Genomic DNA, 13382 nt, shown 5'->3' with positions numbered 1-13382 from the left:
TAAACTTTCAATTTCAGAAAGCCCCTTTAACCAAATAAAACCACTGCACCTCAGATTAGTTTAGCACTTTTAGATTAGCTTGGCACTTTTTTTACATAGTATTTTCATAAGTATTTGTACGGATGTGAACTGATCTGGTATAAAAGCAAGGAAAGTAGCTAAGGCAGAAATAAACAGTACTGACAAAATAGCCTTTTGTGCCAGTATGCTCTCTCGTGGTATATTTTAAAGCAAATAAACCATATTTCTAATGCATAATATAGCACAGACATTTTCAGAAGCCCTTTAGGGTTTAATCTGAGGTAAGAAAAGTTCTAAATCAGCATTAACAGTTATAATTCAATGATTGTGTCATGGGATATATAAAAAGTATTTTAGTTCTTGTGGTGTAGTCTTGACAGTTCTTGAATGATGACTGAATGTTTATACTAGTAGAATTGTGAGTTTGTTACATTTCAGTATTTCTGCCTCTTGGCATGCTAAAAGCATGGCTTCATTTGCTCCTTACACACCTAGTATAGTGCTTGTAGTCTGCTAAACTACAGAAATAGCTGCTGCTAAGTAATGGTGTAGGTTTTCTACTTAAAAATTTTTGTTGTAGGAACCTCAGGAGGTCACTGTTTAATGTTTTTATATATGCCCTCTTTCTGCTTTGAGTTTCCCTTTCTGAAGGATTCAGAGAATGAAGAAAAGCTGCTGATCAAACTAAGTTGGTACCAGAAAGGGCATTTTAAATCCTTATAAAATGCATCTTTTTGGCAGTTCTAAATTGCTGTTAAGTTGTTAGAAATGCAATAATTCTTTTTTTTCTTTTTTTTTTTATTAGACATTCAGGAAACAGGTTTTTTATTTAGGAGAAAAAAAAGATTAGAATAGTTCATTATTTTAGGCAGTGCAAGCAAAAGTAATCAATTTTGTAATTTTCCAAAGCTTATTTTCTGAACTGGTGAACATGTATATACTTAAATTGTAATAAGCTAATACTTATGCTTTAGTTTATTGTTCCTTAAAGCTTGCACTCAAAAGATCAAGTTTGAAAGAGTGGGGTTATAGTCATTGTAATTTTTAGAAGTTATGAAGTAGCATAAATTTTGTTACTAACAATATTGATACACTCCTTTGGGGCGTTGGGGGGGGGAGTTAGGACTTTTATGTTAGCATCAATCTTAATTGCTTAAAATGCATATATCGTATAATAGTAAAATGTATATTTTAATGTTACAGGAGGCTTTCCTCAAGTGAAACTCATTGCTACTTAGAAATATTCAAATACTAGCTTTATCTCAGGTGAATACTCTTGAAACCTTCTTGTTCAGAACACATGCTTATAAAAATGTGTCTTAATTATATCTCTTTATGTTTATCATATTAAGCAGCTTCTCTTTCTTAAACTTAGTCTAAATTAACCTTCTACTGTTGGACAATAATGACTTTTGCTTCACCTATTTTATTCATATTGAATGTGTTAACAGATAAAGGTGCATTCTTCCCTTGAGGAGAATGCATCCATGTTTAAACAACTGAAATTTTTCTTGACAAAATGCTTAAAATGTAACATTTTATCGGAAATCTTTTGTTTCAGATTTTGTCAAGGAAAGAAGTTTCAACTTAACACTAATTGCTTCATTACTAATGCATAAACCATAGAATCATAGAGTGTTTTGTGTTGGAAGGGGCATTAAGCTCATCCAGTTCCAACCCCTTCCCACAGACAGGGACACCTTCCACTAGACCAGGTTGCTCCAAGCCCCATCCAACCTGGCCTTGAACACTTCCAGGGATGGGGCAGCCACAGCTTCTCTGGGAAACCTGTGCCAGTGTCTCACCACCCTCACAGGGAAGAACTACTTCTATATATGGTCCACAGAGTAACTTTTTATCTGAGATAAAGGTTAAACTCTTGTAGTGAAATGATTACTGTAAATTGCAAAACATCCTGCAGTTATTTCAGATAGATACTGATGTATTTTGCATACATAATTGTGATCGATTACATATTTCCAGTAACTTCATCTTGAGTAAATAAAGCTTGATCAGTAGCTGTGTATTTCACTTGCCAATGCCAGAATGACTTGCATCCATATCAGTCTATTAAGTAGTTTTCCCCAGTAGTAACCTCTTTTTGTCTGCTGCTGATAATTGCTCTTTGCACTTAATGGTTGGAGCAAGCCAGTTTGGGATAATTAGTTTAAATGGGAAACTCTGAGGTGAGTAGTCTTGGTTTTTGCCCTGTAGAGTATATTCTGCTAAAATAAAAAGGATACTTACTTGAATGTATTTATGTGAGGGAAGTTAAAATGGCTGTATAAAAGGTGAATACAACAGTATACTTTTTAAGTAAGCCAAATCCACATCTGAAAGAATTCAACACTTACAGTATAGTATCACTTTTCTATAAGCTGGTTCTATTGTGCTATTTTCACCTTAGGTATCCAATTCCTTACTTTGGGTGAGCAACAAAACTGAGAATGCCTGGGTGATTTTTGTGGGGACAGTGATTAGATAAAAGATGGATATAAGCAGGTTTATTTGGCTGCTGAAATCTCCAGTGCAATATTATCTTTTTCTCATGGGAAGAGGTAGGTAGCTATGTATGTCTGACTAATACTAAATACTTTTGAAATTTTTAATTGATGCAGTATATAAAATAGTTTCAAACGTAAGATGTCTGATCTTTTTGCTGACAACTTAGGTTGAATGAGTTTTGCTTGAAAGCTTTAAAACTGATGTTTCTGTATCTGCCACAAAGTTGGAATGTTTCCTTCAAACATATCCTCTTGCGACCTCTCAGACTATACTAAATTGAGTGATATTTCTTGAAGTCTGCCCATTTGCTAACAGAACTTGGTTTGAAATAGACTATGGTTATAATTTCTGATAAACTGATGAACTTTAAAGGGTTTTGGGGGCCGCCAGATATCTTGGATCATGCAGAGAATATGTATTGTACTGTAATAATTTTGTATTTATATTTGTATGATGTGACATAATAGATGTGAATGTTAATCACAGCTTGACTATGTTAATAAAGTTGTTTAAATCTAGATGTTGCATTTCAATTTTTAATGGAAGATGAAAATTTCATGTTCAGTTTGTGTTTTGTCTGACTCGGTAGGGTACTCTTCTGGTCTACACATGTTAGTTCTAGAGGCTTTCGTATGAGGAAAATTTTCATTTTATCTGAACAAAAATGATCTTTGGATAAGTTAAGGTCAATTCAGTTTAGATGTTTTGTGCTACTTGCGGGCAGATAAGCATAGACACAGGTTTACCTGAAGTGAAACTAATGTTTTTGGGGTGATACTGGTAAGTGCTCTGCTACTGAGAAATGTTACGTTGTTACAAGTGCTATCTTGACTGTATTTGTATTTGGGTAGTTTTGTTTCTGTCTTCTTTCAAATGGCCCTCCCCATTCCCATTCTGCTGTGAGGTAGTTGTGGTACAGCATGCTGCTGTCAGTGGGAGACGAACAAAACATCTGACTATTGACTCAGAGCCTAATCTTACAATATGGCTTCTAATCTTGAGTCTGAGGTGAACTACAACTTGTATTTACAAACAATTTGAGTAGAGTAAGTACTAGCATCTTACATAAGTGAAACAAATGTTATGACTGAGTTTGTGGTCAGATTGAAACAGTGCAAGGGCTGTCCTTTCAACATGTCATGCTATTTTTCTTTTTTTTTTAAAAAAAAAAGGACATTTCATTATGTGTGCATAAAATAATTTCTTATGTATGTTAAATGCTTACAGAATAAATGTTGGTAGCTTTTGTTATCCTGGAATGACACCTAATGAAACATTCTGATTATATAAAGTATTAATATGTAAAATGCACTTCTTTCAGAGGCATTTGCCCTTGTTTTGCATAAAATGAGCAATATACATTCCTGTGTAACATTATCTAGGTGTTCCTGCTCCGGCAGGAGGATTGGACTAGATGATCTTTCGAAGTCCCTTCCAATCTCTAGCATACTGTGATACTGTGAAACCTCCCAAAAGACACCCAACTATTCATCTGATTAATGGCAGGCTTAACATGAAGCATTTTTCCAATAATCAGTCTACTTTTTAAGGAAAAGAGATGCAGTTATGCTGCACGTTTATTGACGCATGTATAAGTGATGGAATATAAGGACTTAATTTTTAATTGTACAGTTTTTTCAGGGGGGTTTGTGACACTATTTTTTTTTGACAGACTCTCATTTGAATCATAAAAGTAAAAATCAAGGTATTTATTTTGTAGCTTCATTTTTTTCAAATCTTAATTTATATTTAAAATATGATAATAAAACTCTCAATGTGTTGTGCTTGACAGTCTTACCCATTTTTCCTTTTCTTATTGCCCCTTGGCAAAATGGCTAGTCGTAAGTTGCCTCTATTAAACATACTGGGGAACTTAGTCTTCCCCTGGGTTTACAGCATACAGGTTAATTTGGATGCATAGGTACTGCAGTATTACTATTGCAGACATCAATAGTTTCCAATTGTTCATTATTTCTCTCTTCCCCCAGCACTTAATACAAATGCCAAATAGAATTTTGTTTCTCTGATGAAGTTCTGTACACAGTGAGAAGCAATGTAATTTGCCAGTCCTTTTACCTTGAAATGATTGTCCAGGAATGCCCTATATGTAGGACATATTTAATTTGCAGTATTTGCAAGTTACTTTTAGATTTGCATTCATGTTGACTTCTTCAGGGGGTTTTGTGGCTTGCAAATATAGAAAGCAAAGGGTTCCTTAGTTCAAAAACTCAAACAGTGAGACCATTAGAAAAAATTAAAAAGAGGGATTTGATTTAAAACCAGCAACAAAAAAAGCAAACTTTCTTACAACTAAATCTTGTAGTACTGCTTTCCTTCCTATCTTGAGTACTTATATTTCTTGAAAAAAAAACAAACAACAAAAACACCAAAAAACCCAAACAACACATCTTAATTTCAAAATTGGCAGAAATATCAGGATGTTACTCAATGTGTGTGGAGACAGGAGGTCCTCTAAATCATTACTAATACAAGTCTTCACATCTCCATAAGCACTTAGGCTTTATGGGTTTTATCAAGGTGATAAGGATACTATGAAGTTCATGTCGTCTGTCTTCCAGCTGCTCAAGCTGGCAACTGCCCTTGGTAAGTACAGTAATAATTAAAAGCTCTATTTGGTTCAATTAAAAACACAAGCACCATTTATTTCACTATGCTGTACTAAAAATACATTCCTGAGAGGCCATGTAATCTTACTAGAATAGCTTCAGGACTTTATACCAACAATTGCTTTTTCTGTTTCCTGCCCCTCTACTCTGCTCTCATGAGACCTCACTTGGAGTATTGTGTACAGTTCTGGCATCCTCAACAGAAAAAGGACATGGAACTGTTGGATCAAGTCCAGAGGAGGGCCACGAGGATGATCAGGGGGCAGGAGCACCACCCTTATGAAGATGATAGGCTGAGAATGTTGGGGCTGTTCAGCCCGGAGAAGAGAAGGCTGCTTGAAGACCTCATAGCAGCCTTCCAATATCTGAAGGGGGCCTACAAGGATGCTGGGGAGGGACTCTTCACTAGGGACTGTAGTGACAGGACAAGGGGTAACGGGTTCAAACTCAAACAGGGGAAGTTTAGACTGGATGTGAGGAAGAAGTTCTTTACTGTTAGGGTGGTGAGGCACTGGAATGGATTTTCCAGGGAGGCTGTGAATGCTCCATCCCTGGTGTGGTTCAAGGCCAGGTTGGACAGAGCCTTGTTTGACATGGTTTAGTGTGAGGTGTCCCTGCCCATGGCAGGGGGGTTGGAACTAGATGATCTTAAGGTCCTTTCCAACCCTAACTATTCTATGTTTCTATCAACATATGGCTTCACATGCCAGCAAAACATGACTAGGGTTTTCTTTCGATGAAAGTGATGTAACCTTATGCAAATTAACTGACCAATCCATAAATGGTGGGAGAGTTACTGGAGTTTCTAACCTCAATGAAATTGTATAAAAATGTAAAATTAGGAAAGGGAAAGGAGGGAAGACTCCATTGTAATTTCTGGGATCAGTTGACGGGCTGATCCTTTCTTCTCACACATAGGGACACCTATTGGGTAAGAACTTGATCTTATGCCCACTAAATGACTAACTCACGCTTGCTGTTATTAGTGATTATAGCCTGGTTGCGTGTCACTTCAATCTTTTGTTTGCAGACAGTCCCTTTCACTGGCAATCTCTGAACCTTATCCTGCCACAAACTTGTATTTTGTATAATTAAAATCTTCAGCTGAAGTCTGTTTTGTGTACATCTCTGGAGACTTGAATATTTGAAATATGGGATTTGACTCGGTGACGCTGTCAGTGCAGGTCCCTGAGTAGGTTAGATGAATCACCCTCCGATTGGGTGGTCTGTCCAGTAGGGTCCCCATAATGGGACACATACAGGCCGGTTGGGGTCAAGGGTCTCATCTTTCTTGGGACACTGGCAGGCTGGTCAAATATAAAGGGTTCAAGGAACACCCCCCACACCCCCCTTGTAATGTGACAGTGCTGGCATGAGAACAAATTTGGACAAGAAGGTGCAAGCACTACATAATCGTCAGACATAAACTGTTGACCAAGTCTGAGACTAGGATTGGATCCAGTTGCACTCATCCCCTCTAATATCTGAGGATCAGCTGGAAAACAAGGGGATCCTTTCTGAGCCTCGTGACTCAATGGGAGGGTCTCCGTGACACATCTTGTCCACTGGCCTAAGGTGACCACCCGTCCCGCGATACCCTGTATCACACCAAGAAACACGAAAGCCTCAGCAGTTCAGCTGTTCTTGGATCTGCCTCAAAAGCTTTCTGGGTAAGCTGACGTTTTATACCCTCCAGCTTGGAGGTTTGGTCTATGCCATTTCCTAGCAGGTTCTGAGGAAACTGTCAATCAATATGCAAAGACGATAGCTGTGGGAGACAGCAATCTGCATGTGACAGTGGCTGCATCATGGCCCTTTAGCTCTTTCTGGCTACCTTTCCTGCCTATGTGTTTCCCTCACTTTGACCTAATGGTGCTGATCTCAGCATGCGTCAGGCCTTAGCATGAGCTGTGCTAGCCAAAATCTGAGCAGGAGTTCAGTGAAGAGTCACACGGGTACTTGACATTATTATAGTGTAATAATTTATCATTTGATGTAAGCGACGAGGAGAAGCAGAAAGGCCAACCCAATATGGGTGATAAGCAAACTTCCACTTTATTTGTGACACAGTTCACATATATATAGGAGTGGTATTCAGCCACTCCTCCTTGGCACAACAGTATTGGTTAGCCCCACACAGCTTCCTTCACATTCTCCTCCCATATCCGGTTTCCGGTTACCTGTGGGGGCCACCCCCTGCCTTGCTCGCACAGTCCTCCAGGGCTCCATGGCCCTGTCTTAGAGTCATTCTGCAACAATTTGATTTCCACATAGACTCATAGAATAGTTTGGGTTGGAAGGGACCTTCAAAGGTCATCTAGTCCAACCCCCCCTGCAATGAGCTGGGACATCTTCATCTAGATCACTTTGCCCAGAACCACATACAGCCTGGCCTTGAATGTCACAAGGGATGACACATCCACCACCTCTCTGGTCAACCTGTGCCAGTGTTTTACCACCCTCATTGTAAAGAATTTCTTCCTCACATCCAGCCTAAATCTCCACTTTTAGTTGAAAACCATCACTCCTCATCCTATCACAGCAGGCCCTGCTAAAATATCTCTCCCCATCTTCCTTATAGTCCCCTTTTAAAAACCAAAAGGCCGCAATAAGGTCTCACTGGAGTCTCTTCCAGGCTGAACAGCCCAATTTTCTCAGCCTGTCTTTGTATGGGAAGTGCCCCAGCCCCCTTATCATCTTCATGGCCCTCCTCTGGATTTGTTCCAACAGTTCCATGTCCTTTTTATGTTGAGGATGCCAGAAGTGTACAAAGTACTCCAAGTGGGGACTCACAAGAGCAGAGTAGAGGGGCGGGATTACCTCCTTTGACTTGCTGGTCATGCTTCTTTTGATGCAGCCCAGTATACGGTTGGTTTCTGGGCTGTGAGCACAAACTGAAGCCGGCTCACGTTCAGTTTCTCATCAACCACCACCCCCAAGTCTTTCTCCGCCCAACCTGTAGCTGTGCCTGGGAATGCCTAGACCCAGGTGTAGGACCTTGCATTTCGCTTTGTTGAACTTCATGAGTTTGGTATTGGCGCACCTCTCAAGCATGTCAAAGTCCCTCTGGATGGCATCCCTTCCCTCCATCATGTCAACTGCATCACACAGATTAGTGTCATCATCAAACACGCTGAGGGCGCACTCAATCCCACTGTCCATGTTGCCAACAAAGATGATGAACAGGATCGGTCCCAACACCGACCCCTGAGGGACACCACTCATCACTGGTCTCCAACTGGACATTGAACCATTGACTGCAACTCTCTGAGTGTGGCCATTCAGCCAATTCTTTATCCGTCCATCAAATTCATGTCTCTCCAGTTTAGAGACAAGGCTGTTGCGTGGGACAGATGACTCTGTCCCTATCCATCAGTTCTGCAGCCCCATCATAGAAGGCCACAAAATTGGTCAGGCAGGATTTGCCCTTAGTGAAAACATGTTGGCTGCCACCGACCACGTCATTGTTTTTCATGTGCTTTAGCATGCCTTCCCGGAGAATCTGCTCCAAGATTTTGCCAGGCACAGAGGTGAGACTGACTGGTCTGTAGTTCCCCGGGTCTTCAACTTTCCCTTTTTAAAATGAGGGTTATATTTCCCTGTTGCAGAATGGCTCTAAGAGCAAGGCCATGGAGCCTTAGAGGCCTTGTGCAAGCAAGGCAAGGGGTAGGCCTCACAGGTAACCGGATACCGGATGTGGGAGGAGAATGTGAAGGAAGATGTGTAGAACTAACCAATACTGTTCTGAGTAGTAGGCGTGGCTAAACACCACGTGGATTTAAGTGAAGTGTGCCACAAATAAAGTAGAAGTTTGCTTATCACCCATATTCGGTTGGCCTGTCTTGCTTCTCCTCGCCGCTTACATTTCCCTTTTTCCAGTCATTAGGAACTTCACCCAACTGCTGTGATTTTTCAAATACGATGGACAGTGGCTTAGCAACTTCACCTGCCAGCTCCCTCAGGACCCAAAGATGGATTCCATCAGGCCCCATGGACTTGTGCACACTCAGGTTCCTTGGATGACCTTGAACCTGATTCTCTCTTCCACTGGGCTTAAGGCCTTCACTCTCCCAGTCCCCGCATTTGTCTTTTGTGACTTGAGCAGTGTGGCTAGAGCACTTGCTGATGAAGACTGAGGCAAAGAAGTCATTGAGAACCTCAGCATTCTCCAAATCCAGGGTTCTCAAGAACTGAAGAACTGATAACCTGGGGGAGGGGGTATATTTGTGTCCTCCTGCCTACAGGTCCATGGCGACTGCCTGCAAAGTTTGTGAAGCCTTGCCATGAGCTGGACAGACGAATGGAAAAACCTGATGCCTCAGCTACAGGAGCTGACCGTGAATACCCTAAGCAGACTGAGACAGAGGAAGAGAAAGAACAAATAACTGCAAAACATCACTTGGGGGCAAATGAAAAGTAACATCCTGAATATGTGTGCTTGTAAAGTAGCTATTATTAGAGGTTGTGATTTTGTGTATAAAACCACCTGTATTTACTAGCCAGTTGCTAATATGAAACTGCACCTTCTATTGTATAGATTTGTCACTTGTAAAAGAGATGTTAGAGTATGGAAATTTGCAGCAGCTGCTAGAAAATGCTAAGGCAAAAGCTAGAAAAATTTTAATACAATGGTAGTGTTATAAAGCAGGTGATGGAACAAATTTAAGAGGGGGGGAGAATTCCACTGGTAAGAAATGTCTTTGGCTAGTCCTTCACTGCCATCAGCATTTTCAACATGCTGTTGCACCCTGTAATAGTTACTCTGCTAATGTAAATGTGTGTGTGCCTTGCTGTAGTAGTGACTTGTTACTGGATGAAGCAGGTGAAACTGTGCATTGACAACAAAGTGCAAGGACTGAGGCTGACCAAAGGCCTGCTACCACAATCAAGGGCAAGACTGGGTTGGCTTCTGTGTTTGCCACCAAGAAGAACCTTTAGCTCCGCTGTTGGCTGCAACCCAGCAGGCGTGGAGCGGTGGGGACACATGCCATGCCAGACCTTTATGTGAAGGATCAGAGAGCTATACAGCCTGTTATCAGAGAGCCATACAGCAGAAAAAAGGGGCAGGCCCAGCAGCCTGTAGTTGGCATATGTTGGAGATATAATCTAGCCCAGATCCCCTGCTCAAGTAGGGTCACCCAAACCATATATAAAAAACATAAAGGGGGAAGATGTGGAGACAGTGTTCTCACGGGAGAATGCATAATTGGTACATAAACTTTGAATAGTCCTGAAAGATACAGCAAGGCCATGGGAGGCCCAAAGAAGCTTAAGCAAGCAAGATAAGAGGCTGGAATTCACCAAGTTAATGAGGACTGTGGACTGTTGGCAAGCTTTCAAGGTTGAGTTCTCACACCTGTGTTTAACCAATTATATGCTAGTCACTAAGGGTCTTCAAAACATGTATCCAATCATAATATGCCAAATCACTGTAAGTGCTTCAGCTGGGGCCTTGGCTCAACTAAGCAGACTGGGTTGCTGAGTTGCTAAGCAGACAATTCTACATCGAAGGCAATTCCTGATTTGTTTTAAGGTTGACTCTGTAAGACATGCAACACTGCAGAACCTTTTGTTGTTGGAACAGGGACATGGATGTGAAGAGTTTGATGGAATGTGTTGTATGAGTCTCTCTGATTATGCTAATTCGATGCATGCACAGCTGAGAACCCTGGCTCAGCTTACCCAGCAATAGTAAATGAGCAATATCCTAAGAATAACTAGATGGTTGTCTTCACGGGGCATTACATGTTGAGTCAAACACTGCTGTTTAAAGTATTGCACTTATGTGTCATTGTTAGGTTAATCATCGTAGCTATTAGACTTGTTTATAGTTGTGTGATAAAACAGGTGAACAGAATAACAGAATAATGCCTTGCTTGCACAAAGAAAAAGGGGGGAATTGTTGCAGAATGACTCTAAGAGCAGGACCATAGAGTTCTGGAGGACTGTGCAAGCAAGGCAGGGGGTGGCCCCCACAGGTAGCCGGAGACCGGACACGGGAGGAGAATGTGGAGGAAGCTGTGTGGGGCTAACCAATACTGTTGTGCCAATAAGGAGTGGCTGAATACCACTCCTATATATGTGTGAACTGCGTCACAAATAAAGTAGAAGTTTGCTTATCACCCATATTGGGTTGGCCTGTCTGCTTCTCCTCGCCGCTTACAAGTTGTTATCCACGCAATAGAGGAACCTCCTGCATTGCTTGTTCTGGACCATGCCATCCCTCAGATATTGGGGTGGTTGAAGTACCCCTTGAGGATGAGGGCTTGTGAGTGTGAGGCTGCTCCTATATGCCTATAGAGGGCTTCATCCATGCAGTCCTCCTGGTCGGGTGGCCTGTAGCAGACCCCCACAGCAATGTCTCCTGTCGCAGTTCTCCCTTTAATCCTGACCCACAAGCTCTCAGTTGGCCCATCACCCATCCCCAAGCAGAGCTCCATAGTTTTCAGCCGGTCATTGACATAAATATCTACACCCCCTCCCCGTCTGCCCAGCATGTCTTTCCTAAAAAGCCGACAACCTTCTATTCCAACACTCCAGTCATAGGAGCCATCCCACCATGTTTCTGTGATGCCAATGATATCATATTCCCATAGACATGTACACATCTCTAATTCCTCTTGTTTATTCCCCATACTACATGTGTTTGTGCAGAGGCATCAAAGCCATGCTCCAAATAAGGCTGACTCATTACCTGTTAACTCATGCTTTCGAATCCTTTAATTTGATTTAAAGTTGATTTGAGGAAACATGCTATTGGCAGGAACAGAGCAGAAGAGTAATAAAGGTAGAGTATTGGTACTCTCTGAAACAGTGCTGTTGGGTTCATAATTTAAGTAGCTGAAGTAATGAATGGCTGTACTGGGTTTGTGTACTGACCTGCTGCTGGCCAGGGCTGAGCCCATTATCTATGGTGGTAGCACTTCTAGGATAACATAGTTAAGAAGAGGGGACAAACCTGCTGCACAATAGCAGCTGGGAGACAGGAGTGAGAATATGTGAGAAAAACCTCTGCAGACCAAGGTCAGTGCAGAAGGAGGGGAGGAAGGGTTTCAGGTGCTGGAGCAGAGATTCCCCTGCAGCCCATGGTGCAGACCACGATGAGGCAGGCTGTTCCCCTTCAGCCCACATATGTCCATGGTGGAGCAGATATCCACCTGCAGCCCAGGATGGAGCCCACACCAAACCAGGGGGATGCCTGAAGGAGACTGTGACCCCATGGGAAGCTCCTGGCAGGACCTGTGGACCCATGGAGAGAGAAGCTCACTGTGGCGCAGGTTTGCTGGAAGGACCTGTGGTCCCACAACCCCCGTTCTCCGTCCCTTTGATCTGTTTTACTGCTTGGGAAGGAGGAGGTAGAGAAATTGACAGTGAAGTTGAGCCTGGGAAGAAGGGTGTGTGTGTGTGTGTTTTTAGATTTGCTTTCATTTCTCATTATCTTACTTTTATTTAGATTGGTAATTGTCTTGGTTTAAACCCAGCCAGTAACTCAGCACCACTCAGCTACTCACTCACGCCCCCCTTCCCCCCTCCCCAGGCAGGATGGGGAGGAGAATTGAAATAATGTAAACCCCACAGGTTAAGAACAGCTTAATAACTGAAATAAAGTGCAATACAATAAAATAATAATGGTAAGGGAAATAACAGGAGATATAATACTAAAGGGAAAAAGGAAAAAGAACTCAACAACCAACAGTGCTGCACAATCCAATTGCTCACCACCCACTGACTGATACCCACCCCGACCTGAGCAGTGATCGGTCCCTTCTGGGTAACTCCCCCCAGTTTAGATACTGGCATGACATGCTATGGTATAGAATATTCCTTTGGCTAGCTTGGGTAAGGCTTCCTGTCCCAGCTTCTTGTGCCCCTTCTCACTGTCAGAGCGTGAGAGACTGAAAAGTCCTTCATCAGGGTAAGCGCTACTGAGCAGCAACTGAAACATCGGTGTGTTATCAGCATTATTTTCAACAGCATCTTTGCTTGTGTCAGCAATAGTGTGGCCAGCAGGACCAGGGAAGCGATCATCCCCTTGCACTTGTGAGGCCTCACCTCAAATACTGTGTTCAGTTCTGGGCCCCTCAATACAAGAGATATACTGAGTTGCTGAAGTGGGTCCAGAGAAGGGCAGTGAAGCTGGAAGCTGGTGAAGGGTCTGGAGAACAAGTCTTATGAGGAACAGCTGAAGGAACTGGGATTGCTTAGTCTGGAGAAGAGAAGGCTCAACGG

The sequence above is a fragment of the Pezoporus flaviventris genome, unplaced genomic scaffold (genome assembly GCF_033815535.1).
Source record: "Pezoporus flaviventris isolate CSIRO_AGI_PZ_B2104156 unplaced genomic scaffold, CSIRO_AGI_Pfla_v1 ptg000044l, whole genome shotgun sequence".
Taxonomy (NCBI): Eukaryota; Metazoa; Chordata; class Aves; order Psittaciformes; family Psittacidae; genus Pezoporus; species Pezoporus flaviventris.
This window is presented reverse-complemented; position numbering follows the sequence as displayed.